At 39.3% G+C, this 27,146-nt stretch overlaps 1 long non-coding RNA gene across 2 annotated transcripts; it reads right to left on the bottom strand.

Annotated features, from left to right (window-relative positions):
• Window positions 1–3,162: 3,162 nt before the first annotated feature.
• On the bottom strand, window positions 3,163–6,980 carry LOC115955639. 2 transcript variants are annotated; one of them, XR_004084162.1, is made up of 5 exons: window positions 6,536–6,980; window positions 5,686–5,869; window positions 5,127–5,163; window positions 3,644–4,012; window positions 3,163–3,475 (listed from the first exon to the last, which is right to left on the bottom strand). It is a non-coding gene; the product is annotated as an uncharacterized LOC115955639 (long non-coding RNA). The 2 variants fall into 2 exon arrangements; XR_004084176.1 differs by having other exon boundaries at window positions 5,686–5,805.
• Between the last annotated feature and the right edge of the window lie 20,166 nt (window positions 6,981–27,146).

Here is a 27,146-nt window from a genome sequence, read left to right as displayed (position 1 = left end):
AAATATCAAAATAGTTAAGAAACAGATTCTGAGGTTGCCTTTTTCGATATAGACATATTTATGCATAATTTTTCATATTGCATATTGTTTACTGAAAAATAATTGAACATACCCTTTCTGCCAAGCTGTGACTATCTGTAGCTTGGCCTCTCTTTGCTCTCACATGGATAACTTCTTTTGGTTTTTCTACATCTCCTTCATTATTCCTTTTTCTTTTTCTTCCACCAAGGATCTGCCGAGCATCAACATCAAAAAACAATACAAACCTATGAACCTTTCTTACATACATTTGATAGTTTTTGCGGAAGTAATATAAAATATATATATATATATATATATATTTATTTATTTAAAGATCATTGTACCACACAACCATGGGTTTTAAATAGAACAAAATTGCATATCTCTCTTAGCAACCCAAGCGTATTGTCTCCCAAGGTATTCATGTCTCCCTCTGTTTCTTTTTGGGTTTTCAGAAGATTGTCGTATCACTCAGTAGTTTTGATGGCCAACTCATGATGTGATATTTTAAAATCTTATTTTTATTTAAGACTTCTAAAACCCAAGAGAAAGAGATTGGACGTGAGACCCTTAGGGATCCTAATCTTCAACTGTAGGATTAATTAATAATTTTTTGAATGTTATTGACTTATCTTGAAACTCTTTCAAAATTATTTCTTAATTTTCTCAACCATATCAAGAAAATATTTGAACTTCTACATATTGCAATAATGTCCATCAACACATTGTAATTGACCCCTAAAAATTAGAGAATTATAAATGAGGTCCAATTACTTACAATTTTATTTCTATGTCCTTCCACCACATTATATTCCCACAAGCCACTAGAACTGGATTAATATCACTATCATGTCCCTAGCTTATATAACCCTTAATTTCTTGTTTTCATAATTTCTATTGGACTCCAAAATATCTTTGAAAAAACTCTTTAAATATATATATACAATATTATATATATGAAAAACATTTTTGAAAAATGTCACTGGCCGGTTTTGTTTTGAGTCCAACTTCAATATAAAAATCAACTAAATATACTATCTTCTTTAGAGACTGATGGATTCATTGTTGAGCATTTACATATTTTACTCATTATACACATAACCCAACGAATCTGTATATAGCCTTTAAAATTAGCATCACCAGTTGACATTGTCAAAGTTATGTGCATAATAAATAAATATACACAAACCACTCATGTTTAAGGACAATAGAAAAATTGTGATAAAATAACCTTTTAATTAACAGTGATTACGCCATAAGGTGTTCTTGATCGAATCCGATTCAGTGTATGTACTTGTTACATTACACCCACTTGTCTGCTTAAAGTCACTACCTCAATGATGGAGGAAATCATCCTATCATATAACAGCACAACAAGTGTAAGTTTTAGTGGTGATATTAAATTAATATTCATAGCCTAGAACAATTTAATAATCTAAGAAAAATTATTATTCTCTGTCTTTGGTTCCTTAACCATTAACATGATTTTTCTATAAAGGTGACATTACATGCCACATTTAAACAATGAAATATACCTATGAAAAATTATGTATGTGAAAATAAAATTTTATTATCAAATAAAAAATGCATGGTATTGTTTTTGAGGACACATAATTCTAACAACATTGAAACGTTAAACTAGATCGTTTTAATGAGTAACACCGACACATCAAACTTATAACCACATATTACAAGAAACAACCTAAAAAAGAGAAAAGAAATCCACTTCTCTAACCTTACCAACCCCAGCTCTAACATTTTCAGTTCTTATAAATAGAGGCATGGTGTTGTATTCATTCCTTTCATGTCCAAAATCCTGAGTAGCTGTTAAAGGCCAAACAATTGGGACAATACCTGGGGCACCAAGATGAGCAGAGGTATGCATAATAGGGAGCTTATGAGGCTGCTAATCAGACTAGCTGCCGGAGTAAACAATTGATCCTTGATCCTTCAGGTTAAAGTTCTCCAATGCACTAAGGTTGTCTATAAGTTCCAAGTCTAAGTTCATCTGTAAGGAAGAAAGGGTTAATGTTTTGCATGTCTTCAATAGACAAAGCCAAAAGCCAAAAGCCAAAAGAGAATGAGTAACAAAACTGAAAAAATCTCATTGGTTTGTTTATTAATAAAGCATTTGAGAGAGCATAATATAGGGAAGGGTAATAGATATTGCACAAAGTTTGTTACACTTATTTTTTAAGAAATTTCTTAGTTCACGTTACTAGTAGAATGTAAACTAATAAAAGTTTTATATTTTAAATTTGAAAACTTAAGTTAAAGTCATGTTTTCAATTAATAAAAACAAACGATGTGTATAACGTATACATATATGACAAACTGTGTGCCATAAACAAAGCCCTAGAGTGAATTATTGTAAAAATATTAGAAATTCTATATTATAATCGAGTTCTTCACTACAAGAAAAATGGGCTATTGTGGTGGGCCAGAAGCGCCGCTAAAGCCTAAAAAAGTGCCGCTAAAGGTACATTTGACCTATAGTGGCAGGTCAGGTGCTATTACGGCGGGCCGTCCCATCAGTGTTGTAGTGCCGCTATAGGTCGATTGTGGCAGTCACAAAAAGCGCTGCTATATATGTACCTTTTAGCGGCAGGTGAAGGTTTATTGCGGTGGGCATAAAACCGCCGCCATACGTGTTTAGAATTCGTGGTATTGACTTTTAGTGGCGGGTTATGCATGTTGCTATTGGTGTCTACCTTTAGCGGCGGGCAAACTGCATTGCTATAGGCAATCAATTAAAATGGACTAATTGCACTTTTAGTGGTGAGTCATGTCCGCCGCTATTAGTGTCTACCTTTAGCGGCAGGCAGACAGCGCCGTTATAGGCAATCAATCAAAACGGACTAATTGCACTTGTAGTGGTGGGTAGAAACGCCGCTATATGTTTCAATCTTTAGCGACAGGTTATAAGCGTCGCTATATGGATTCATTTAAAACATAAAATGTGCACTCGTAGTTTTTTTTTTTTTTTTTTTTTTTTTTTTTTTTTTTTTTTTTCTAGTGGGTTTTAAAACCACTGTTTGCTAATAAATAAATGGTTCACAAACCTGTTACAAAGAACCTATAAAAGTTTTAGCTCTACTAACACAATGCCACAAATGTAACTAATTAACAACACCACAAATGTCTTGAAACTAACGTAATATTAACATAGAAATATATTATCAAATACATAACATTGTCTATAACCACCATCTTAAGATTAACAAAAAAAGATGTGGTCCTTTGAATAAAACAACCGCTCAAATTAATCTAATACTATAATTAAAGTTCCAAAGTGTTTAAAAATATCCTTCAACACTTGCAAAATATGCAGTTGTTCTTCCATAGTACACAAAAAAGTCCATGAACACCAAGATAAAACTTATGAGCTGCTTGGTTGATGAGATGCAGCTGATGATTTGGGGAGAGCTAGAGATTGTTGGATCAGAGGAACATCCTATATACAAAGTATAATTACTCAATAAGTGTGTATAAATGGAATAGAATGACAAGTAAATATTACCAAGACAAAAAATGGGAACAAGTTAAATGAAGACATGTTTCTTATGTTTTAAACCTCTAAAAGCCATTTTAAAATTGACATTCTAAAAGTCATTTATCATACCTGATTGCATTGTGTAGAAATTTGTTGCATTTGTTGAAGCATGCGAGCCATTCTTTACTCCATTTCTTTGATTTGACTAACTTTTTCCTTCATTTCGTCAAAACCTGCTAGTTTCTCCTCCATAGTAGCCAAGGAATCCTTCAATTGTGCAACTTCGTTGTCCCTTGCTTGACTTGATTGTATTTCACTATCTGTGAGAGCAATCTTGCTACTTTGACCACTTGGGGTTGGACCAAATCCTACCCCACGAATGCGACTCTTGCGCTCCTTACCCATCACTTTGGCAAACACATCATTTGTTGACCATAATACTTGTGTCAGATGACTACAATTGATTCGAAGGGTCAGCCAACAATTCCTTCATTTTGTCTTGATATTTGAGTTTGAACAAATTAAAAAAAGTTAGAAATCATATAGTTAAAATGACCCCACAACATATATATACATATATACATATATATAGGATAGGACAAGCAAGCACCAATAAAACCCAAAATGATGCAAAAATTATGCACATAAAGCTAGTGTCCCCTTCACCACAACCAAAGGCATCAGTGCCAAAATTGTTGGTGCTACTTTGCCACAACAACCAGTAACCCTTAAGATAGGACAAGTCATATACATCCACTGGGTATGCTATAATATAAAAAAGGAACTAAACATAAAGGCCTCAACTCAGTAAGAATAACATTTCCACAATAAAATAGAGTTTGCTATGTAATCCAACAATCAAATGACCCCACAATAAAAAGGAATGCGTATTGGTTAACATCAAATTGAAATATATCAATTTAAAAATTAAAAGAATCATTCATAACAATTATCATTGATTCAAAATAGTTACACAAGTGTTCAAACAACCACATGAGATTTCATCTTATGCTTGGTTTTTGTCAAAAAAGACATGCTGGATATACAATATTTTGCAAGACCTAAGACTTGAATTATTTGAACAAAGCTCATCTTTGAGACAACTTTGTAGGGAAAAACTATAATATTGTTTCTTGAATTCCTATTTTGTTTACCCCCAATTACAATGCAGAAATTACTCACCATTTTTGCTTTCATTACAGGATAACAAGATGGCAAAATTAGTGATAATCCCAATACATAACAAGATGGCAAAATCAGTGATAATCCAAAATCCAGACCAATTAAATTTTTTTTCCTTTAAAAATGTAATTCTTCAATTGAATCAACCAATCTACCAACTGCAATGGACTCTGCACCAAAAAAAAAGTTTTGACCCAAACAACACCCTTACACTTACTACACTAATTACCCATCAATCAAACTCAAAAGACAAGCCAATCAAAAGTATCCCAATACATACAATACCAAAAGAAAGAAACAAAGAAAAAACTCAAACACCCACATAACAAAAATGAGCAAAAGCATTGCTAATTCAACTTAAAACCAATCACATCCTGGTGGAAAGTAACCGGTTCCAACTGACTCTCTTGATGGGGGCTGCCAAACTCACCCGGTTCCCATTTCGCTGACTCGAACTAGGTTGCTTCCTGAAAAAGCACAAAATAAAAACACCCAAAAAGCAAAATGCTTTCAGAAAATACAAAAAAAAAAAAAAAAAAAAAAAAAAAGCCAATGTTTTCACAAAGCAAAAAACAAATAAAGATAAGAACTTGCATGAAGATTGAAGGAGAACAAAATTTACAGAATCTATAGAGCATGTTTGTCTGTCCTGTTTTCAGATAAAGGACAAGAACACACAAGAATGATGGGTTTGAATGCCAACAAATAAACAATGTATTCATTGATCAAATAATCATTCCCTAATAAAAATTAATTCCAAAATTTTGTCTCTCAAATGGGTTTATTAATTTCAGGTTAATAATCTCAAACTTGTTCAGATTGAAAAATATAAATAAATAAAACCCTAGAAAAAAAAACCCAAAATAATTGTTCTTTATTAAAACTTTTTTTTTCTCTCTCAAAAGGGCTTATTAATTTCAGGTTTTTTTTGCTAATCGTAAAAATAAAAAATAAAAAATTTCTCAAGAAACAAATAGAAATAGAAATACCTTTGTGGTGGGTTTGAGAGGAGATGGGGAGAAGTCAGAAGCCTTGGTTTTGATGTGCTTGGCCTTGGACTTCACAAGACTGGCAACAACTTTGAGTTTCCTACATGGGCATGATGAAGCCTATATTGTCAAAAGAATGATGTAATGAATGACTAATTCTCTTTTAAGGTCTCCAGCAATCAATCTGTACCAATACATCAAAAAACAACCACAGTAAATTTTTATGTACAGATCTTCAGTTACATAACAATTGTCAGCTTGGTGGAGGTACATAACATACACCACTGGTTGCATTTCAAATATTTTGAACTAAGTCCATATTGGATGCTTCAACCATAATGACAATAAGAAAAAAAAAAGGGAAAATAACACACACATAGTCCAAAACAATTCCTTTTTTGTTTTGTTTGAATACAAGAGTACAATAACAATTGCTACAAACTAAACAATACCACTTAAATTGATGCTCATAATAAAAAATAGAGACCAAATACAAAAACCAACAATGAAAACTATATTAGAATTCAAAACAAAATCTACGACTTTTACCAATGAATCACATAATCTGTAAAAAGCACTGATAAATACAAAAACCCATCTCTCACACTCAGCACCAATAACAAAATTCAAAGCCTCATTATAGAAAGTTTCAATCTTTGTATACCAAGGACCAAAAAAATGAAATACCCAGATGGCAAAACCGATCAAATCAAGCATTAGAACAAGAATTATACAAACACAATCACAAATTAGGCTAAAATAACCAAAACCCATCAATGTTTTGGACATTCAAAACAAACTTAGATAATATTTTCAACACAAACGAAGAGTTAAAAAAAGAGGGGCTGACCTTTCACTTTTAGATCATTTGAGTCGCCATTATCAAAGGTAAAGGTAGAGGATTCTGAGCTCTAAGCAAGAGGTGGCTGATGCTCTATGATTCGAAAACCCCTTGGGTTTTTTCGGAGGCAGTAAATGGCATCACATAAGAAGCACCTGAGTTTGACTTCTTAAAAAGACTTTGTAAATGGATGGTATTGATGAGCTGGTTAAAAATAAAATAAAAAAATAAAAAATAAAAAAATAAACTTACAATGAGAGTGGGTGTGAAGAAGAAGACCGTGACCTCCGGAGCTACGGCTACACGATTTCGAGAGCGGTACATGATTTTTTCGACAAAGGTTTGCTGAGATGGTGGTTGTTTTGTAGTGGTGGTAAGAGATTTTTTATTCTTTTTTAGTTTATTGGCTAGTGGTGGGTTGATTTTGGGTTGGGGTTTATAGTGGTGGTAGATGGGTGGGTGATGGTAGCTGGTGGTGACTGTGGGTTTGTTGGGTTGGTTAGTGGTGATTGTGGGTTTACAGTGATTTTTTTTTGTTTGTGATTTGGTGGTTGGGGGTTGGGTGGTGGTGGCTGTGGCTATAGGTTTGTGGGTAGTGGTAGAGATGAGATAGTGAAGAGATTTTCAAAGTGTCTGAGAGAGAGAGAGTGTGTGTGTGGGGGAGACTAATGAAATGACTAAAAACGAAAAGGTGCTAAAAATGAAAAGGGACAAAAAAACAAAGGGAAAATTTAGGACTAGGTGGGGGCAATTTAAGGGTCTATTGCGGCGGGTCATTGACATGCCACTATATTTAAGCTTAACGCCACTAAAACAGGTCTATTGCGGCGAGTCATTGGCCCGCCACTGTAGTATGCCGCAAAATACCAAAACTATTGCAGTGGGCCAATAGAACACTGCAATGGATCTAATGTACAGCGACGGCCCAAAAACGCGCCGCAATAGGCAACATATAGCGACAGTTTTCGCACCCGCCGCAATAGTTCGTTTTTCTTGTAGTGCTTGCAACCTGTGCAATTTGTGGTCATATAGTACTGTTTTGACATTATATATATATATATATATATATATTTTTTTTTTCTTGGAATGATATTACCAATTTGTCCAAAAAATATATAGAGAATTATTTGTGAGCCAAATAAAAAGCTAGGTTTGTGTGTAGTTTTTTTTTTTTTTTAATAAAAATAAATAAATATCAATTATTGCTTTTATTTTTATTTTAATTATATGTCTGCATTCACTTCTCTATACACTCTGCTTGATATTGTTGATCATAATATATATACATTTTGGGTTATCCAAGCTATTGTCCCATTTTTTAAAATAGAATTCCAAAGGCTATGGATTTAGAAAGCTTTTGGTAACTCTATTGTAATTCTATTTGAATTCTAAAGGAACACGTTTTGACAAAATATATTGTAAGGACACGATTCGTAACGAACCATAGCGGTGTGGGGTTCGCACGTAAAAAGGCCCAAAACAATATCATTTGTAGAGCGTGGGTTTAAAAGGCTAGGCCTTAGTTACCAGATGGTGGGTTTTTCGTGGTATTCGTACGTGCCTAGGTTATCTTCACCCATGGAGTCTTTCTCCTGGAGGTGGGCTGGGAGGCTCTGGTTTTTGGCCTTTTTTCCCAGTCCCCTCTTTAGGTTACTTATTTTTCCTTTTATATTTGCCTGCGTTCATTGTCCTTCGTCCACGTATAGGGTCAACCTTTCCAAGATTGATACTTGTCCCATCAGCCCATACTCAAAGTCGTTAGAGGTGGTTGTAAAAGCCAACGAATGCGGCTCTGTCAGGTTCAGAGCATTGAATGGCAGTAAGGGCAGCTTTCCCTGGATATTTTAGATCTTTCTTCCAAGTCTCAGTCCTATACCGTTTTTACCCTTCTTTTAGGGGGGACTTTGGGTCTGCCGAGGACTGAACTGCCCTCGGCGGTATCCAAAGGCTATCTTGTCAAGCTTGGGCCATAGCCCTCCTTGGCTTGGGCTTTTGGATTCTCCCCGGGTAGGTGGTCCTGGCCCATAAATCGTTTGGGCCCCACAATAGCCCCTCAAAACCCAGCTGTCCAACCTCTTGGTTGGAAAGGGGGTTTTGGTAATGCTGAGCTTTTATGATGGCTCCTTTAATTCGGCCCTTCATTAATGCTGGCGGTTTTCCGTCTGTCCAAGAAATATACTGATCTACGAGGCGTTTTTTGATTTTACTCCTGACGCGTTCTCGTCGTTTGATTATTCAAAACACGCTTTTAATGACTTCCCTTTACGAGACTCATTTACATTCGACAGTTCGTCTGACGAGGCGGAGAAAAGGAATGGACACCTCTTCGTTTTCAGATTCTTTTGGAAACCTGAACGGATTCAATGCTTTCCGTTTTACCCTTCCTATAAGAAGACAAGTAGGAGGCTATCACTTTCGTGTAGAGACCCTTTTATTTTTCTGAGATTTGAAACCCTTTGCCTCCCTAAGCGTTTACTTAACCCAGTAGTTATACACTAAATCACAGTGCATTCACCATAACAAATGATGAAGAAACCACACCCCTCCTCAAAGCGTCATGTTCTAATAAAGCTCGAAATGGCTCGGTCAGGGCAAGGATGGCGGAGGCTTAAGATTCGTCTTACCTTCCTTTCAGCCAAAATCCGAAGCAGGGACTCGTCACGTCAAACTTTCGGCATGACTGAGTCGAGAACACCCATCATCAATACCAACCGCTCTCTCATGAGCATACCTAATATGGCTCCAGTGTGTTGGGAGTCAGGATCGAGGCAGGGACTAAGTGCCCCCGCTTCTTCCTCTCTTCGTTCACTGGCGCCTCCTTTTGCCTCCCTTTCTTAGTCTTCCCAGTACCAGTTCCATCCTGGTGCTTTTCTTTCTCCCTCTTTTGCTCCTTTTTCTTTCTTTTCATCTCTTCTCTCTTCTTCTCCTCCTTCTTTACTCATGTCCTCCATCTTCTTCGTTCATCTCCTCCGTCTTCTTCTTCCTTCTCCTTCAAATTCTTCTTCCTTCTCCTTCATCTTCTTCCAAAGAAGGTTCTTCTTTCGATATAAGCAATACTGAGGCAGAAATTGGAGAGACTTTGAAGACGAGTTTAAAAGACACCCGGCTGTTTACTTATCTGTACTGCGAATGTTAGTGTTGCTTCGGCAGCTCACCTTTTGTATAGGCTTGCTTGAGCCCTTCTTTGTATGTTGTAATAATTTTTTCATATTAATAAAAATTGTTGTTATTTTACTTCGCATGCTCTGTCTCTATGTTTTTACAAATTTGCAAACGCTGCTCAGCACGATAATATAGCATTTGAATCGATGACAACTAAGGCCAAAATGCTTGCTAATAAAAAGAAGTCACCATAACTTTAACAGAATTGCTTGAACTAGCAATGCGTACCTATGAATAACGGTAATTGCCCGAAACAATGCCGAGATTAGAACTGGATGCTCTATGCAGTGTAGGAAGTAATCGTTCGAAGACATATCACCCGCAAAAATGAACAGCCCCCTTAGGCTACTGAATAGTGGAGTGCCCCACCATCATCTTAACACTTTATTGGCCTCAACATTTTATAGTATCTGAGCCGGGGACTTTTCCCATCCGAACAGTTATAAAACTTGTAATTTTTCTTTCTCTCTTTTTTACTCGGTTTCCCTATAGGCTTGAGTCCGAGGACCATGCAAGGCCTTGGTTCTGCCCAAAACTTGTAATTTTTCTTTTTTGTACTTGGTTTCTCCATAGGCTTGAGTCCGAGGACCATGCAAGGCCTTGGTTCTGCCCAAAACTTGTAATTTTTCTTTTTTGTACTTGGTTTCCCCATAGGCTTGAGTTCGAGGACCATGCAAGGCCTTGGTTCTGCCCAAAACTTGTAATTTTTCTTTTTTGTACTTGGTTTCCCCATGGGCTTGAGTCCGAGGACCATGCAAGGCCTTGGTTCTGTCCCTGGGCCCCCATGCAGAACAGGCCTGGGCTGCGAGTTTACTGGAGTGCCCCACCAGTGTTCGAGGTGCGCCTTCACGAGACTCCTTTAATCTCATGGTTGCAGATGGCGTGGAAAATCGAGCCGGAGACATTTTGTCTGTAGCGTTCCTTGGGACGCTGCGTGAATTAAATGCCACCACCTTAACTTTTTAAATAAATAGGAGAGAAAGTTGCCTTACCTGCGCGCAAATTCTTCAGTTTCCTCCCTTAGTATATCATGTTTGAGGCGAGGGTTGGGGAGAAGGAACTCTATCCGCCACGGAGGCGCCGTGTCCTCCTGAGACTCAAAGTAGTGAGGCACGGGCAAAGGAGGCGTAAATTAAAGGGAACATTCCGTTTCGACGGAGGGGAAAGGGCGTTTCTCCCCCTTTTAGTCAAAATCCGAAGCAGGTTCTGTTCATGCCAGAATTTTGGTGTGTCAGAAGAAAGATTCTCCGCCATCAGCGCCTCTGCCTTGTTGCAGGCAAATTTTTGGTTAAGGCTCCTCAACTTCCGTCTCCCTGCACCTTTCCTTCAGCGGTGTGAGGCTCAAGTTGGGTTCTTTTGCTGCCTGAGTTATGGGCGTGCAAAAGCATTGAGGAGGAATAAGGTCTCGAAGAAGTAGCCAACCTCTCCTCTGTGCTACCTCCTCGGCTTTATCTTCATTTTCTTGTATTTTTCTTTACTTACGTAGTTAGCTTTAATGTAAGCTTGTTCCAGCTTTTCATTGTACACTGTACTGTTCCTTTGTCTTAATAAAAGATGTGTTTATTTCTTTATACATACTTTTCTTCTCTGCAACAACTATTTGGCGCATGAATATTAAATGTAAGCTTGCCCTTAATGATATTCCGGGCAGAAAAATGCCTTAACACAGATTCCTACTGGTTTAAACTCACAAATATTATCAAGTATAACAAGGGTAATCCTCAATAAATTAAACTCTTGGAACTAACCGGGATAACCGCCGAGTGCTGCGCGATGCATGCTAGACCACTGTCCGAGAGCGATAAACTCTAAATAATTCGTTCGAGAGGGTAGCCGAGTAGCGAGGGACCTTGATTGTGCTTTTGGGTAGTATATTGCACCGTATCGCATCAACCCCTTTGGTACTGGGGATCCGAAGGTAAACCGGGGAATCCGTGCAATTAAGGGATTAACCCAACTGTTAACGAGGAGTTCTCTTCGGGTGGATTTTGAGGTTTATGTGCCATAGTTCTTTTTTTTAAATAGTTGGTTTCCCCATAGGCTTGGGTCCGAGGACCATGCAAGGCCTTGGTTCTGTCCAAAACCTAGTTTTCCACATCCAGGTAGTTGGTTTTCCCATAGGCTTGAGTCCGAGGACTATGCAATACCTTGGTTCTGTCCAAAACCTAGTTTTCCACATCCAGGTAGTTGGTTTTCCCATAGGCTTGAGTCCGAGGACTATGCAATGCCTTGGTTCTGTCCAAAACCTAGTTTTCCACATCCAGGTAGTTGGTTTTCCCATAGGCTTGAGTCCGAGGACCATGCAATGCCTTGGTTCTGTCCAAAACCTAGTTTTCCTCATCCAAGTAGTTGGTTTCCCCATAGGCTTGAGTCCGTGGACCATGCAATGCCTTGGTTCTGTCCAAAACCTAGTTTTCCTCATCCAAGTAGTTGGTTTCCCCATAGGCAATGCTTGAAAACCGTTTTCCTCATCTAGTTGGTTTCCCCATAGGCTTGAGTCCGTGGACTATGCAATGCCTTGGTTCTGTCCAAAACCTAGTTTTCCTCATCCAGGTAGTTGGTTTCCATAGGCTTGAGTCCGAGGACTATGCAATGCCTTGGTTCTGTCCAAAACCTAGTTTTCCTCATCCAGGTAGTTGGTTTCCCCAGAGGCTTGAGTCCGAGGACCATGCAATGCCTTGGTTCTGTCCAAAACCTAGTTTTCCCTTCGTGTGGGATCTTGGCTTTAGGGGAGTTAGCTCTTCAGCCAAGCCCCTAGAGTTTATCCATACGATTAACGCTACCAAGTGCCTAGTTTGCTCTTTACGGGGGACCTTGGCTTTAAGGGAGTTAGCTCCTCAGCCAAGCCCCTAGTCAAGAAACGTAGCTCCTAGCAGAACTTTATACTAGAACTCTATAACCAACGGTTAGAAATAACAAAGAAACTCTATCGACCCACCGCCTATGCCAACACACAAGCCTTTCCCACAGATGGCGCCAATTGTAAGGACATGATTCGTAACGAATCGTAGCGGTGTGGGGTTCGCACGTAAAAAGGCCCAAAACAATATCATTTGTAGAGCATGGGTTTAAAAAGGTAGGCCTTAGTCACCAGATGGTGGGTTTTTCGTGGTATTCGTACGTGCCTAGGTTATCTTCACCCATGGAGTCTTTCTCCTGGAGGTGGGCTGGGAGGCTCTGGTTTTTGGCCTTTTTTCCCAATCCCCTCTTTAGGTTACTTATTTTTCCTTTTATATTTGCCTGCATTCATTGTCCTTCGTCCACGTATAGGGTCAACCTTTCCAAGATTGATACTTGTCCCATCAGCCCATACTCAAAGTCGTTGGGGGTGGTTGTAAAAGCCAACGAATGCGGCTCTGTCAGGTTCAGAGCATTGAATGGCAGTAAGGGCAGCTTTCCCTGGATATTTTAGATCTTTCTTCCAAGTCTCAGTCCTATACCGTTTTTACCCCTCTTTCAGGGGGGATTTTGGGTCTACCGAGGACTGAACTGCCATCGGCGGTATCCAAAGGCTATCTTGTCGAGCTTGGGCCATAGCCCTCCTTGGCTTGGGCCTTTGGATTCTCCCCGGGTAGGTGGGCCTGGCCCATAAATCGTTTGGGCCCCACATATATTATTTGGAAAATTAGCATTTGGTGTCATGTTGAGATTCTCACTACAAAATAACTATACTAAATGATTTTTTTTTTTGGTTGTGTTACTATAGAATACATTTTTCCACTAAATACAAAATTAATTTTAAAATATTATGCAATCAATAATTATAAAAATAATATATTTTTTTCTTAAAAAAGGTGAAATAATTGGATAACTAATTTACTTTTGAAATTTATATAATTAGCTTATAATTTTTTTTTAAAAATAAATAAATAAACCAAGCTGAATGCTCATGAAAAGCCAGCAATTTTATTTTTTTAAAAGGAAAAGTTATCTCTCTTTTTTGAATGAAAATCCATCTAATTCATACATTCTCTTTATTAATGCATATATATAAATATATATATATATATATATATATATATAGAGAGAGAGAGAGAGAGAGAGAGAGAGAGAGAGAGAGAGAGAGAGAGAGAGAGAGAGAATGAAAGTTGGGTCTAGAAGCTATTATTGTGCCAAGTGGCTATCTTCTCTTTGCAACAAATGATTAAATTCTCATTAATTAAGATAGTTCGGTTTAGGTATAAGTTTGTTGGCTAGATTTTAAGAAATTTAAAATTCCACTCAAACTAAAATTCTACTACCAAAAAAATTCAATAATTTTGATAATCTATCATGATCATGTATTTTAATATAGTAAAATTAACACATTACAAACCATCCTTAGTCCTTATTACTCTGTGTAGCTCAAAATAGGTCTGCATTTTCGATAATTGAATCTAGATGAAACTCTATATATTTAAGTTTGAAGTGGCTCACCAAAATTTCAATAATATTTCTAATATATATACACACACATTTATTTACTTATTTATATGTTATTTTTAATCAATTTGTGCATAGCACAAGCATAATTGGTATATAAGAGTTTATAAAAACAAAAACCATAGCCATTATGGTCTAAGGCTCTAAACTTTAAGGGTCCTGCCAAGTGACACATTATTTGGTTAAGTCTTTTCATTTAACTTTTCACATCTTCAAACATTTACATTTATGTCAAAATATTAATTTATTATCATGTGTTTATAGGTAGATGCATTTATTTCTATGTACTAATTAATTTTGTTAAAGAAATTTATGACTCTCTCTCTCTCTCTCTCTCTCTCTCTCTCTCTCTCTCTCTCTATATATATATATATATATATATGGGCTAAGTTTAAGTTACACCTAACATAAAACTAAGTAATGTTATACTACCCAAAAACTTGTTATTTTATTCATATTTTGGTAATCTCACTGTTGTATTACATATTTTATATATGTTCTTAACATACGCATGCCAATTTTCATATCAATTGGATATTATTTACTATTCAATCCGCTCATTTTTTATGCATTATTTTAAACTATAAAAAAATTGAATTTAAACAATTGAATGATGATATGACTATTGATTTTTCATTTTGAAATTTTGCAAGCATTGAGAATATATGAAGATAATATAATCTAATAGTGGATTTTCAAAAATTCTTATTTAATTATAAAATAATAAGTGAAGTTATATTATTTAAAGTTACACTAGGTGGAACTTGAATCTAACACTATATAACTTTTTTGTACTTTTTTTTTTTGGTATAGCAAGACAAAGAATATAGAAGCCTCTAAACAGAGGCATTTACCAAATGAAGATAGACCTCCAAAGTCCTATTAGAAGAAATAAGTCTTTAAAGGAGGGCTATAAAAATAACAAAATCTGAGGCCAAAGAGCCACACATTATTCTAGCCAACGCATCCTAACACTTGCTTCCATCTATAAAGATATGAGACATAATGTAATTAGGAATTTGCAAAAATAGAGACCTGCAATCATCCACAAGATTCATCAAACGCGGAAGAACTCTAGAGCCATTAATGCAATAAGAGATCACAACTAGAGCATCAAGCTTAACATAAGGGAAACCCAAGGATAAGGCCAAGCTCATACCATCCTTTAAAGCTCAAAGCTCAGCTAGAACACTAGACGCATGGTCAACATTACGAGCAAATCTACATGACCATGTCCATTATGATCACGAATCAAACCACCAGCACTAACAATCTTGGGGTTGCATAAGGAGGAAGCATCTGTGTTCAACTTAACCCAACCATCCCCTAGAGCCTGCCAAGAAATAGCCAAAATCTCATTTGTTAATGTTACCTTATTTAATATTTTTCTATTGGTTTATTATATTCAAAATCTTATTGTTAGATTACACATTTTGATTGTCCTTAATATGCATGTTGAATTTCATATTAATCGGATGTTATTTACTATTTGAGCAAATATTTCACAAATAAAATAGTTATTAATCTTTAATCATATTTATATTTTGCAAGTATGGAGAACATAAAGAGAAATTTTAATATCTAATGATGCTGAAAAATCACCAGTGAACCACACAGTCTTTGCACGCTCGAACCAATACCTGCACAACAAAAAGAAAAAACCTAATAGAGAGCACTAGTGTGGTGTTGGCCAAATACCCTCTGAAGGTCAAGTTAGAACTTTTTACAACTCTAGAGTGCCAGAACTGGGGTGAATTATGTGTACCTTATTTTCTGAGAGTCTTTGGGTTTTTATAGTAGTGTAGAACCGACTTTCGTTTCTTGCGTAAGAGGGTCTTTCCTTATAGGGAAGATCATCATTAATGAGCATATATTACAGAATCCTCCTTTCATTAGAGTTCTATTCATATTAAGACTTTATGAGCTAGGGTTTCGTGAGACACAAGTTGTTTCCATTTAGGACTCCTTGGAGGTTACTTAACCCAAGTGGATGCTGCATGGCCTTCTGGACCCGTCCACTTTGTGTCCGTGCACTCTGGATCCGTCCATCATAAGCCCACTGCTCTAGAGACATCAGGCTTATTAAAATGGATCCGTCATCAACATTTTTACCCTCATCAATGCCCCTTCACTTTATGGGTCCGTGATCTCTGATCCGAGGGACCTATGGAGTGACAGTACAATATGTCTCCTGAGAATCATACCTAGCTTGACAGGCTGGCTTAGGGCCATTAATGTTGTAGGGATACATGGCATCCACTTAGTGGTCCATCTCTTGGAACGAAGCGTCCCTTTGTCTTCCGTGCCGTTCCCTCTATATAAACTTGCCTCCTTCTCACTCATTTTTCACTTTACTCAGAAACTTTATGATCAGAGAGCTACCGCCACCCTCACCAAACAAATATACCGTTCACCTAGCACATCCGTCGTCTACACCATTTTGCTGCTCATCTCCAACTGGTAAGTACCCTTCTCCTTTCATTAAATTTGTCATTTACTTTGCACACCTGTCACCTATTAGATCCGTTAGTGTCTTAGGGTTTACCATCACGTGTAGGTGATGTCTAGTGCGTCAAGTAATCAATCGTTTGTCCGCGAAGGGGTGAGCTACGATGAAGTATTCCCGTTAGGTCAGAAAGACCCAGACACATCGAGTGAAGAAAGGATTCCGTTAGCCACCTCTCCTTTAATGGATGAGGGTACGAAGATGGATGGGTCAGTGGGTGACCCTAATGATGGTATAGAAGGTGCCGAACCCCAAATTCAATTCGTCATAGGCCTTGATGGTTTTAGGGAGTTCTTAATGCTACCCAAATGGACGGTTAATGATTTTGTTTCCACAATCAAAGAACCTCATTTCAAGACATTTAGGGAAAAGTACCAGATACCTGTTAATATTCCTATATGTCTTCCCTATAAGTCAGAGAAGTGTTACTATGAAGGTGTTGAGGGCGTCAAGGTTTATGAGTAAATGCTAAAGGTAGGGCTCAGGTTCTCCCTAAGTTCCCTTCACCGTCAACTTCTCAAGTACCTAGGTGTGGCTGTCACTCAGATCTCCCCAAACGCCTGGAGGGTCTTCTTTGGCGTAGAGGTCCTGTACGGGGCCATGTCTAACGAAGCAAGGAGGTTGACTTTAGAAGAATTCTTCAATTGCTACTATCTAGCTGAAATTGCTTAGTCAAGGGGTATGTATAGCTTTGTACCTAGGAGCCCATTGTTGAGGCTCATGTGTAAGACCCCTGACTCTAACAGAAACTGGAAGAGTTGGTGTTTTTTCATGGAAGGTGATGAGTGGATGTGTTGTCCTGGTGATAACGACTACATGCCCGTTGACACCACATGGGGCATAGTACCCTCGTCCGGTATGCCTCCGTCTACAGTCAAGCTTTTTAATTGTTTTGCTTAGATTTTACTCTAACAGTCTTCTTTCTTTTTTTACAGTTCAAGACCGTCCACAAGTCTCATTAGAGTAATGGAATTTTTCCAATAAGATTTTTAGCAAAACTAAGCTAAAGGAGAGGTCATGGGCTAAATTCGTTACCCTAGACACTCTTCATTGGTATTGTGACGGACCAAAGCCAACCATAGTTGCCCGTCGATACGATACCCAAGTTCGCCAACGTAAGTTTTTCCTCCAAACCTTGGTTTCTTTGTTTTTAATTTTATCCTAAATATCTGTCCGTCTTCTTTGTTTAGAAATGGATGTTGCCAAGAGGAGAGCCTTTATTAAGTAGCAGGCTGCTTTGCAAAAATAGCAAGGGGGTCAGAACTTTAAGGGGCCGGGTTTAGCCAACTTGTCTTCCAAGAGGAAACAATCGGAGAAGACTGACCGTCACCCCCCTAAGAAGCCTAAAATTGTCCCTGAACCCGATGTGGGGTTGAAAGCTAAGGGTAAGAAGAAGACAGTCACTAAACCCTACCCCAGGAAGGGAAAAAGACTTATGACGGGTTATGATCCCTCTATTGAGAAAGCACCCATCCTCCTCCATGAGGACTCAAAGTATGTGTTGGAGCAGCTTTCGTCCATTATAATGGTTGATGATTATGAGGACTTGAGCAACCACGCAACCGAGGCCATGGGGGAGACAGGACTCTTTTGCATTGCTCAGGTAATTTCACAACCATCTACTTTTATCTTTTCCTTTTTGACAACTTTCCTGTTACTAACCCATTCGTCTTCAGGCAATGCTAACAATGAAGGGGTTGATGGGCCATTGCCTCGACCATGAGACATCGTTGGACCGTATACGGGAGAAGGCGAGGTCGACGGAGGATGAGTTGAATGAGCTGAGGGCCTGGAAGGTGGTCCAAGAAAAGAAGCTTGCCTTGGCGGAGCAAGCTAGGGATGAGTTTGAGAAGTAGATGGAGCAATTGAAGTAGGTCCTGGAAGACAAGGAAAAGGAAATCCGTGATGCCAAGGACCGGCTCCGTCTGGCAAAGGAAGAAGTTGTACGATAGTACCGTGACTTCAACGCCCTTCTAGCAAAGCTTGGAGTCTCATTTACTGAAAGTTTTGACGACGCCCTTTGTTAAGTCAAGACTTCTTATCTTGACTTGGACATGTCTCATGTCAATATCAACGCCTAAGACCAAACCTTAGTTCAGCCCATCCACTCTAAGAGTATGGACGAACTTTTTGCTAATGATACCTTGGTCAACGATCCTCATGGTGACAAAGGAGATATTGTCAAAGGCCAAGCAAAACTAGATGGTGATCAGGTCCGTCACCTAGAGGATTTAATGGTTGAAGAGAAGAATGAAACTCCTACTCAAATTGCATAGTTTTTTTTTTTTTTAGGCTGTCTGTAAAGATTTCGGAGGACAGTTTATGTTTTATTTTAACCATCATTGAACATCTCCCTTTCAGGGCTTTAAGTAATATTTACTTATTCTATTATCCATCCTCTAATGAATGTGTAGTGTCAATTTTAACTTTACATTGAACCCGTCTACAATAGGGATATTATAATTATCATCTTCAAGGAGCTCATCTACTTGCAGACTAGTGAGGTAAATTCAACTTTAAGTTGGGTCCATCCACTATATGGATCTGATAGTTATCATCCTTTAGGATGAGTCTATCAATTCGTGGACTAGTAACATTAATCCAACATTAAGTTGGATCTGTCCACTATCTTGTGGACTTTATATTTATCATCCTTTAGTATGAGCCCATCCACTTGTGGACTAGTAATGTTTATTTAACTCTATGTTGGACCCGTCTACTATATGGACTTTATAGTTATCATCCTTTAGGATGAGTCTGTCCACTCGTGGGCTGGCAACATTAATCCAACCTTAAGTTGTATCCGTCCACTATATGGACTTTATAGTTAATATCCTTTAGGATGAGTTCGTCCACTTGTGGACTGGCAACATTAATCCAACCTTGAGTTGGATCTGTCCACTATCTTTGTGGACTTTATATTTATCATCCTTTAGGATGAGTCCATCCACTTGTGGACTAGCAACATTAATCCAACCTTAAGTTGGATCCGTCCACTATCTTTGTGGACTTTATATTTATCATCCTTTAGGATGAGTCCATCCACTTATGGATTGGCAACATTAATCCAACATTAAGTTGGATTCGTCCACTATATGGACTTTATTTTGAATTTCTAAATGGAATCCATCCACTTTGTGGACTTCAAAGTTTGAATTCATCATCCACTTTATGGATTTTATAATTTAAATTTGTCCACTTTGTCGACTAAATGTGTAGGAATATAACATATGACGATTCTGGATAACTCCTCTTATTATAATGGTAATTTATGCGTAAAAATTATTCTTGAAAAAAAAAAAAAACTTTGAAAACTTGCCCTTGGGCTTAAAAGGAACTATAGATAATAGAAACTAAACTGTAAAGAAATAAACTGGAAATGAGGAATGTCGTTGCCCATCTATTGCTAGTGGCCTACTACTGGTAGTACTTCTTTAGATGCTTTGTGTTCCATGGGTGGTGCAACTTCTACCCACCTAGCGTCTCCAGGTGGTAGGTTCCCTTCCTATTTCATGATGCAACTCTATATGGTCCTTCCCAGTTAGGTCCTAGTTTTCCCTGGGAGGTACCTCTTGTAGCACCCATTACTTTTCTTAGGACAAGATCTCCTACCTGGAATTCCCTGTGTCTGACCTTAGAGTTGTAGTGTTTGGCCATGAGATTCTGGTACCGTGCTATTCTTTGCTTAGTTGTAGCTCTTACTTCATCCACCAGGTCAAGCTGCAGGCACATAGCATCATCGTGCTTGCTTTCATCATGGTTATCAATCCTATAGCTTGTGAGTCCCACTTCAGCTGGGATGACTGCTTCACTTCCATATGCTAGTCGAAATGGGGTTTCTCTTGTAGGTGTTCTTGCTGTTGTTTTGTATGCCCACAAAACACTTGGCAGCTCTTCCGGCCAAATACCCTTTGCCCCCTCGAGCCAAGTCTTGATGATTTTGAGTAAGGATCGGTTTGTGACCTCAACTTGTCCGTTGGCCTGCAGGTGGGCAAGTGATGAGTAATGGTTCTTAATCCCTAGTTGTGAGTAGAAATCTCGGAATGCGTCATTCTTGAACTACTTCTCGTTGTCAAAGACCAATGCCATAAGTATGCCATTCCTGCAGATGATGTTTTTCCACACAAAGTTTTGTACATTCTTTTCAATGATGATGGCCAGGGCTTCTACTTCTACCCACTTTGTGAAGTAGTCTATATTGACTATTAGGAACTTCAATTGTCTAGTTTCTGTTGGTAATGGACCTATTATGTCCAATCCCCATTGTGCAAATGGCCATGGGGCCGTCATTGGGGTGAGCTCCTCTGTTGGTTGCTTGATGAGGTTTCCAAATCTTTGACACTTGTCGCAAGCTTTGATATATGCATGGGCATCCTTTTGCATGGTCGGCCAGTAGTATCTTGCCCAGATTAATTTTTGCATTAACGACTGTGACCTAGAGTATTTTCCGCAGGTTCCTTCATGGACTTCTCTCATGACATAGTTTGCTTCCTCGAGGACGAGACATCTTAGGTATGGTCAGGATAAGCCTCTTTTGTAAAGAACGTCTTTAATTAGGACAAAGCGGGCAGCTTGAACCTTCAACTTTCTGGCTGCCTTCTTACCATCTGGCAGCACACCATCCTTCAAGTAGGAGGCTATTGGCTTTGTCCAATGGTTTTCTGATCCTACCTCCTGCACACTGATGCTATCTATTAGTGGTGAAATTTGAACGAAGGACAGTACCTGACTGGGGATGATCATGTGTTTTGCTGACGCAGCCTTAGCTAGTCAGTTGGCGTGCTCGTTCTCCTCCCTTAGGATTTGAACAAACTTTGCTCAGAGGTTGTTAATCCGATCCTTGACTTGTTCCAAGTACTTTTTCATCCGTACATTCTTGTAGTCGTACTCTCTGTTAACTTGACTTGTCACTACTTAGGAATCGCAATAGACGACCAGATTTTTAGCTCCTGCGGCCTTAACGATGTTTAGACCTACTATTAGGGCTTCGTATTCCACTTCATTATTGGTCATAGGGAAATCCAGAAGGACCATGCATTCGATCTTATCTCCTTCCAAGCTATAGAGTATAACACTAGTTCCGCCTGCTTGCTTATTGGAGGATCTGTCAGTGTGGATGCTCCATTATGGAATTTCTTCTGCCCCCTGGCCTTATTTGTTAGTGAACTCTACAATAAAGTCGGCGACCACCTGTCCTTTAATGGCAATGAGGGGGCAGTATTGTATGTCGAACTCACTCAATTCTATTGCCCATAATGCCACCCGTCCGGCAGTTTTGGGATTAGTCATTGCTCGTCGTAGGGGTTTGTCTGTCAGGATGATTACTGTGTGGGCTTGGAAGTAGGGCTTAAGCGTATGGGCCGCAATAACTAAAGCGAAGGCGAGCTTCTCCATTGGTGGGTATCTTTCCTCTACACCTCGGAGTGCTCGACTCGTGTAGTACATGGGTTTCTGTACCTTGTTTTCTTCCCTGACTAATGCTGCGTTGACGGCCGCCAAAGACATTGCTAAGTAAAGGAATAGTTCTTCCCCTGGCTGGGAAGGACTTAGCAATAGAGGGGACGAGAGGTAGGTTTTCAGGTCCTCGAATGCTTGCTGAAACTCAATTGTCCACTCAAAAGAATTCTTCAGCATGCGGAAGAATGGTAGACATTTATCCATTACTCTTGACACGAACCTGTTCAGCGCTGCTATCTTTCTGTTGAGGCTTTGTACTTCTTTCACGTTCCTTGGAGGTGCCATCTCTACTATGGCATGAATCTTATCTAGGTTGGCCTCGATACCCCTCTGAGACACCATGAATTCTAGGAACTTTCCCGCCGTCACCCCGAAGGCACACTTGCTCGAGTTAAGTTTCATATTGTAAGAGCGGAGGGTGTTGAATGTTTCCCTGAGGTCCTCCAAATGATCTTGTTCCCTTCGGCTTTTCACTAGCATGTCATCGACATAAACCTGCATATTCCTCCTAATCTGCTGTGTATACATCTTGTTCATTTGCCTCTGATACGTGTCGCCCGCATTTTTGAGGCCAAATGACATTACTTTATAACAGAAAAGGCCCTGGCTAGTAACGAACAAAGTCTTTTCCTGATCTGCTTCGTCCATCCTGATCTGGTTGTAGCCCGAAAAAGCATCCATAAAGCTTAATAGTTGGTGTTGAGCCATAGAGTCAACCAAGATGTCAACCCGAGGGAGGGGGTAGCTATCTTTGGGGCATGCTTTATTCAAGTCGGTGAAGTCTATGCACATCCTCCATTTCCAATTGGCTTTCTTAACTATCACCACATTTGCTAGCCAGTCAGGGTAGTAAACCTCCCTAATGAAATTCGCCTCTTGTAGTTTTTGGACTTCTTCTGCTATAGCTTGATCTCGTTCTGGGGTGAATACCCATTTTTCCTAACGGACGGGTGTAAAGGAGGGTGACACATTCAGCCTGTGTACCATAATCGAAGGGTCTATTCCTGGCATATCTTCATGGCTCTAAGCGAATACATTGCGGTTGTTTTTGAGAAAAGTTACAAGTGTTTGGCGAATTGTCGGGTTGGCGAGGGTACCAATCCTTGTTGTTCGATTAGGCTTGGAGTCATCGAGAAGTACATCCTCAAGTCTTTCAACGGGCTTTGTCACTATCCGGTGTTCTTCTATGTTCATTTCTTGGAGGTGGTCATCCATCTCCATCATGACAATGTAGCATTCGTGCACAGCCACCTGATTTCCGCGTAGCTCTCCTACTCCGTAATCTGTAGGGAACTTGATCATTAAGTAATAGGTTGAGCTTACAGCCTTCCATGCATTGAGGGTCGGTCGTCCTAGGATGGCATAGCAATCGACTACAAGGAAGGTTATGTCTTTAGTGATCTATTGTGGGTAATCACCCACCATCACGGATAATGTGACCACACCAAGAGGGAATACCCGTGTTCCTCCGAATCCAACAAGCCGAGCGGTCATCGGAATTAGTCGCTCTCTGTCAATCCTCATTTGTTGGAATGCTGGGTAGTATAGGATGTCAACCGAGCTGCCATTGTCAACCAGAACTCGGTGCGTATTGTAATCTCCTACTCGTATGTTGATGATGAGTGCATCGTCATGAGGGTGGTGAAGACGTTGGGCGTCTTCCTCTGAGAATTCGATGACAGGTTGTCCATTCGTGCCATCTTTGGTATGGAACCTATCAGTTAGACATTTTGAACTAGCCTGAGATAAGTTTTTTTGGCCTTTTTGGATGACCTAGTGGCCATCGTGCCCCCTACAATCATTCTTATATCCCCTATGGGTGGCTTGGGACGCTTATTCTCCTGTCGAGGAGCCTACTCTTGAGATGGGTCCGTCCTTTCCTTGCTGACGAACCTTTGCAGCTTTCCTTGTTAGATAAGGGCTTCAATTTTTTACTTCAGGTCATAACAGTTAGCCGTGTCATGGCCGTGATCACAGTGGAATCGGTAATACTTGTCTCTAGACCTTTTATTAGGGTTTCCCTTCAGCTTGCCGAGAAAGGTCAAAGCTCCTTCATCCTTAATTTGCACTAGACTTGGTCGATTAGGGCAGTTAGCGGGGTGAAACTCATAAATTTCCCTATGTGGGGTTTGAAGCGTCTATCCTCCTACCGTTCTCTGGTTCTAGCTATCTTTCGCCCCTTGTCTGGCCATACATCTTCTTGTCTTTTCCTTTTCTTAGGCTTCTCTTCTCGGGCCAGGAGTGCGTCTTCCATGTTCATATACTTGGTTGCCCTGTAAAGCACATCTGACATAGTCTTTGGGTCGTTCTTATATAGAGAAAATAGGAACTTACCCTCTCATAGCCCATTGGTGAACGATGTCATGAGTATCTTGTTGTCATTGTTAGCCGTGTCATGGCCGTGATCACAGTGGAATCGGTAATACTTGTCTCTAGACCTTTTATTAGGGTTTCCCTTCAGCTTGCCGAGAAAGGTCAAAGCTAATTTGCACTAGACTTGGTCGATTAGGGCAGTTAGCGGGGTGAAACTCATAAATTTCCCTATGTGGGGTTTGAAGCGTCTATCCTCCTACCGTTCTCTGGTTCTAGCTATCTTTCGCCCCTTGTCTGGCCATACATCTTCTTGTCTTTTCCTTTTCTTAGGCTTCTCTTCTCGGGCCAGGAGTGCGTCTTCCATGTTCATATACTTGGTTGCCCTGTAAAGCACATCTGACATAGTCTTTGGGTCGTTCTTATATAGAGAAAATAGGAACTTACCCTCTCATAGCCCATTGGTGAACGATGTCATGAGTATCTTGTTGTTTGCTTCATCAATTGAAAGATCCTCCTTGTTAAAGCGGGTGATATAGGACCTCAACGTCTTGAATGCAGTAGACTTTTTATACCTGTGTCCCCCAATGAAGTGTGAGGCGAATTAGGCACTTAACTCCTTGAAGGTTCCAATGGAGTTGGGTGTCAGCCTGCTGAACTAGACCCTTGCGGATCCCTTCAGTGTGGTGGGGAATGCTTTACACATGATCTCATCCAGTACCCCTTAAAGGTGCATCAAGGTCTTAAAAGACTCCAAGTGATCTAAAGGGTCCTTGGATCTGTCATATTTTTCCACCTGCGACATGCAAAACTTCGGTGGAAAGGGGAATGAAGTGACAGACGCTGTGAATGGTGAATCAGTTAGATGGACCAAATCGTCGAGGTCAGTGGACACTCGTCCTTTAAGGGCATCATCATAAAATTCATTCATTTCTTCATCATCTACATTTCAGCTACTACATGAGGTGGAACCATATCAGTGACGAATGGGCGACTAGTGTCTTGTTGTTCTGGCCTGCTCAGGACGTTGCTACCTTCCAGTCCTTCTTGGTTCCTTCTCTTAGCACTAGTGCCTTCTTGGTCTTCCTCTTGGGTATCCATTGCTACGTTCTTCTGGCACAGTTTTTCCTCTAGGTCATGATTCTGCTTGGTGAGGCATTCCAGTGCTGCTGTAAGGGTTTGGACTTGCCTCTCCAGGGCAGTGGGTCACGGTTCATCGCCTTGATTGTTGGTGGTGGTTGCCATTGAACGAGTAAGTACCATGCAACTCTTTGTCTGAGAAGCGATATGGCTTATAAGTCACAATTGTTCCCATAAACGGCGCCAACTGATGATGCCGAAAAATCACCAGTGAGCCACACAGCCTTTGCACGCTCGAAACAATACCTGCATAACAAAAAAAAAGACCTAACAGAGAGCACCAGTGTGGTGCCGGCCAAATACCCTCCGTAGTTCAAGTTAGAACTTCTCACAACTCTAGAGTGCCAGAGCTGGGGTGAATTATGCGTACCTTATTTTCTAAAAGTCTAGTAGTGTAGAACCGACTTCCGTTTCTTGCGTAGGAGGGTCTTTCCTTATAGGCAAGATCATCATTAATGAGCGTATATTACAGAATCCTCCTTTCATTAGATTCTATTCATATTAAGACTCTATGAGCTAGGGTTTCATGAGACGCAAGTTGTTTCCATTTAGGACTCCTTGGAGGTTACTTAACCCAGGTGGATGCCGCGTGGCCCTCTAGACCCGTCCACTTTGTGTCCGTGCACTCTGGATCCGTCCATCATAGGCTTATTGCTCCAGAGACGTCAGGCTTATTAAAATGGATCTGTCATCAACATTTTTACCCTCATCAACATCTAACTAATAATATAAATTGTTTAACTCATTTGAGTGACGCATAATATATAATTCAAATTATTTTCCCAAATATAATAGACGGCATATATATATAATATATCGAAATTAATTTTCTATATATTATAACATATAAATGTTGCCACCCAATTTTTCACATTAGTTTGGGCCTGTGAATGAAACCCAAAGCCCAACGAATTTGAGCTGGTAAATAGAAAATGTAAGAGCCACACTTGGGCCTAAGCATTTGCCCAACCTTCTTGAGAAGAGAAAAGCAAGAAAATAGGAAAGGTTGTAGTGGCCTTTGGCAGAATGCCCTTTGAGCAAGTAGTGAGTGCCTGAGTGGAACATTATGCTAGAATATAAAGAAAATACCCCGGTCAGAATTGAAATCTTAAAATGTTTGATGACTGTGTTTTCAAATATATATATATATATATATATATATATATGCTCATTCAATGTTAATGAAATTGCTGGATGATGAAGCGCTTAGCAATGTGACTAGATTTGTGAAGTTCTATATTATTCAAGCACATAGCCTATTGAAGTGGTTCCTTATGATTGGGTTAACATTCGCGAGAATGAAAAGTGCAATGATAATTTTCCCGTTGTTGAACTTTTGAATATTTAAATATGTAAACTTTGTACAGGCTTCATTACTTTTGAGGGTTCCTTCTGGCCTTCTTTCTTTTATGGTTGTTTCACAAACCAAACTACTTTTGAAGGACATGCGGCCACCATCGCATTCAAGACTATCTTTGCTTGGGGAATGAGACAGAGACATATCTGTTTTATGACTTGGAAACAACACTAAGAAACTAAATAATCAATCTTACACGTCGGTTAGTTGATTTCCCATAAGACAAATTTGTGTTATGACTTGGAAACAACACTTAGCAACTACTA

The sequence above is a fragment of the Quercus lobata genome, chromosome 1 (assembly GCF_001633185.2).
Source record: "Quercus lobata isolate SW786 chromosome 1, ValleyOak3.0 Primary Assembly, whole genome shotgun sequence".
Classification (NCBI taxonomy): domain Eukaryota; kingdom Viridiplantae; phylum Streptophyta; class Magnoliopsida; order Fagales; family Fagaceae; genus Quercus; species Quercus lobata.
Note: the sequence above shows the minus strand (reverse complement) of the source record. Positions and strands in the feature narration are given on the sequence as shown.